We start from the raw sequence: 4,015 nt of genomic DNA, 5'->3' as shown, positions 1-4,015 counted from the left end.
GAAGTAAATATCCTACCAGGAGAGTGAATAATTGCTAGGGGACAGTCACTGAGAGGAGAGGATAAGAGATAGAAAGGTAAAATGGGAATGTACCATGGAGCTGTGAGAGAGGAGAAGGAAGCTTAACACTAGAAAGACCGAAATTTAGTATATACCTATATTGCCCAAAAGTAGTCAAAATGACTGCTTTTGGGCAATACAGGTATAACACATATATATATACCGGAAATGAAGGAGGGGGAGGTAACTACAATTATTAATAAACACATTTATATGTTGTATAAAAAGTCACAAAATTCTAAGAAATTCTGTCATTATATATATCATTGTTTTTCTAATTGAAATTAAAAAGGAGTCAAAATGACTTCCTTGGGCAATCTAGTGTTAAGCAATTTTTCCTTGGCTTGGTGAGAAAGAAAAGGTTTTTCTAACTGGAAGGGAAGAGTGTAAGTTTAGAGTAGGTTCTGTGGGGAATGGGACAGAATTAACTGGTGTCTGTAAATAGATGGCCATGTTAGATTGAATTTTTTCATCTTTCCGCTGCCACCTTTGCGGGGGAAAGATAGAGGACAAGATAGTTGTGGGGTTATTTTGTCAAATCTTTTTTTTTTTTGTAAGGACATTTATTGGGTAAATCACAGAGGTAGAAAAAGTAATACCTGGAAGAAATGGGCTTAGGAAACAAGTTACAGAGGTAAAGGGAGGTCCCTTGGAGCTTGGGAGTGAGGAAGCTACTGTGACTGGGGGAGAAGGAAAGGCATGGGCATGCTTCCCAGAGAGCGCCCATTTTGTCAGATTTTAGAAAGATCTTGCCTTTTGAGCCAATGATCCAATTTTGCTAGTCTATATTATGTGATACTCTCTGAACAGGTTATCAAAGGCAAAGCTATTTTTTTAAATTGAAATATAATTTACCTACTGTAAAATGCACCCATTTTAATGTATGTTTTGATAAAATTTACACACCCATGTAACCACATCACGGAGAATAGAACATTTTCACCACTCCAGAAAGGTCCCAGTCAACCCTTACACACCCCACCGACCCCCAATTCCAATCCCCTTCCCCAATTCAGATAAATGCTGATCTGCTTTCACATTAGATTTATTTTTTGATGTTTCATATAAATGGAATAAACGTGTATATAGTTTTTTGTTTATGACTTAACAATGTTGATGTGTATATCAATACATTCTCTTAAAACAGCTTTATTCGGGTATAGTAAAAGAAATTGCACAAAATATACAATTTGATAAGTTATGATGTGTGATATCTGTGTGTGTGTGTACACCTGTGAAACTACCACTCATCATAGTTAGTTATTTTGAGATTCAGCAATATTGTTGCAGGTATTGAAAGTTCATTCCTTTTTTTTTTTTTTAATCTTTATTGTTCAGATTATTACAGATGTTCCTCTTTTTTCCCCCCATAGCTCCCCTCCACCCGGTTCCCACCCTACTCCAGGCCCCGCCCACCACTGACTTCGTCCATAGGTGTAAGCTCTTTGTCCAGTCTCTTCCCGCAACCCCTTCCCACCGAGAATTGTCAGTCGGCTCCCTTTCCATGCCCCTAATTCTATTACATTCACCAATCTGTTCTGTTCATCAGGTTTTTTATTCATTTGATTTTTAGGTTTACTTGTTGATAGATATGTATTTGTTGTCACTTTGTTGTTCATAATTTTTTTTATCTTTACCTTCTTCTTCTTCTTCCTCTTCTTAGAGAATAGCCTTCAGCATTTCATGTAATACTGGTTTGGGGGTGATGAACTCCTTTAGCTTCTTCTTGTCTGTGAAGCTCTTTATCTGACCTTCAATTCTAAATGAGCTTTGCTGGTTACAGTAATCTTGGTTGTAGGTTCTTGCTATTCATCACTTTGTATATTTCTTGCCACTCCCTTCTGGCCTGCATAGTTTCTCTTGAGAAATCAGCTGACAGTCGTATGGATACTCCCTTCTAGGTAACTAATTTTTTTTCTGTTGCTGCTTTTTAGATTCTCTCTTTGTCTTTTGCCCTTGGCATTTTAATTATGATGTGTCTTGGTTTGGTCCTCTTTGGATTTCTTTTGCTTGATTCAGTTAGTGTATGCTTAATTTCTGCTTGGTCCTTTTTCATATCCTTGAAGGTCTCACTAAATTTCTCAGAGGTTTCTAGAAGATTCTTGAGTAACTGTGGTTTTTGAACTCTATATCCAGTATTTTGCTTTCCTCCATTTCTTTCCTTTGTGACTTATTTCTATTTCTTTACATTTTGGCTGCTTCCCTGGGTTTGTTTCTATGTACTGGGTAGCTGCTAAGTCTTCTTGAGTTGATAGAGTGGCTTTGTGTGGTAGGTGTGCTATGGGGCCCAGTGGCTCAGCCTCCCCAGTCACCTAAGGTGGATGCTCTTGGTGTACCTCTTTGTGGGCTGTTTACACCGTCTTGTTGTAATTAACCCTTGATTTCTGTTGGTATCGCTGGGAGGAATTGACCTCCAGGCCAATTGGCTGTGATGACCAGCTCTGTCTACACTGGAAGATCTGTTGTGCAGGAGACACCCTTATGGGGCAGGGCTTGCTGCTTCAGTGGGGCTTTGGTGCTCACTGAGTCTGCCCCTTAAGTGAATGTGAAGAGTTGTAATCTGGTATGGTCTCACTCTGACCACTGGGTACACTGGCTCTTGGATCTCTAAGGAGGTACAAGGTTAGCCACTGTCTTGGGGCTGCCCAGCAGGAGCTCAGAGACATCTGCAGATTCCTCCTCTTTGTATGAGGTTTGGAAGTGCCCAGACGAGACCCAGCTGGGAAGCAAGGGAGGCTGCTGCTGCCAGGCCTTGGGCCTTCTTTTGGAAGCTCTGGGGCTCTCTGACCCAGCTGTAGTTTGACAGATTTTAGGCGGAGAAAGGACAGGCCATTCATATGCAAAAGCCGATGGGCACAGCTTGGGTGGGGTTGTAAATTGGGTGTAGTGGGGTCTTTTGGAATCAGCAGGGCAGAGCAAACTGCAATGGCTGCCAGTCAGCCCTGCCCTGGAATGGTCTCCCGGTCTCCGTGTCCCACGCCCCATGCAGGAATAATGATCCCTGCGAGCACCTTTGAGAGAAAGCTGCCCTTGCGTTCCTGTCCCTACAGTTTCTCCCCGTATGTGTCTGGGTCCCCAGAGTCTCTCTGGAACTGGAGCTTGTATCTCCCTCCTGATTAAAAGAACAGCACATCCAGGTGCCAGCACTTTGCATGCCTCCACACCTCTTACCAGTCTGAATGCGCTTTCTTCACCTCTCTAGTTGTAGAACTTTCCACTCAGCTTTCCCACAGTTCTGGGTGGTAGTTGTTCTGCCTTTTTGTTGTTATTTTGATGTGGTTGTGAGAGGCAGCAAGTATAGGTGTTTACGTATGCTGCCATCTTGGTTCTCCAAGAGTTGATTCCTTTTTATTATTGAGTATTATTTCATTGTATGAGTGTACCACAGTTTGTTTATCTATTCATCTACTGATGTACATTTGGGCTGTTCTTAGCTTGGGCTGTGAAGATTGAGTTCTTTGTATGGATATGTTGTCTTTTCTCTTGTGTAAATACCTAAGAGTAGATGGCTGCATCATATACTAAGTATATGTTTAATTTTAAAAGAAACCTCCAAATTGTTTTCCAAAATGTTTATACCATTTTCATTCCTATCAGTAATATATGAGAGTTTATGTTCTTCCACATCTTCAACAACACTTATTATTGTCGGTCTTTTTCATCTTAGCCATTATGACAGATGTGTGGTGGTATCTCAGTGTGGTTTTGAGGTTCATCTGCCTGAAGACAAATGACATTGTGCATCTTATGTGCTTATTTGCGGTATCTCATTTTGGTTTTAATGTGCATCTCCCTGAAGGAGAATGATATTGTGCATCTTGTGTGCTTATTTGCTGTTGTCTTTGAAGTGTCTAAGTCTTTATTTTTATTATTTATTTTATTTAGGTTGCTTATTTTCTTACCTACTGAGTTTTAAGAGTTCTTTTTATGTATTCTGGATACAAGTTCTATATCA

Source organism: Myotis davidii, unplaced genomic scaffold (assembly GCF_000327345.1).
Source record: "Myotis davidii unplaced genomic scaffold, ASM32734v1 scaffold319, whole genome shotgun sequence".
Taxonomy (NCBI): Eukaryota; Metazoa; Chordata; class Mammalia; order Chiroptera; family Vespertilionidae; genus Myotis; species Myotis davidii.
The sequence above is the reverse complement of the archived record's forward strand: the minus strand, read 5'-3'. Positions refer to the sequence as shown.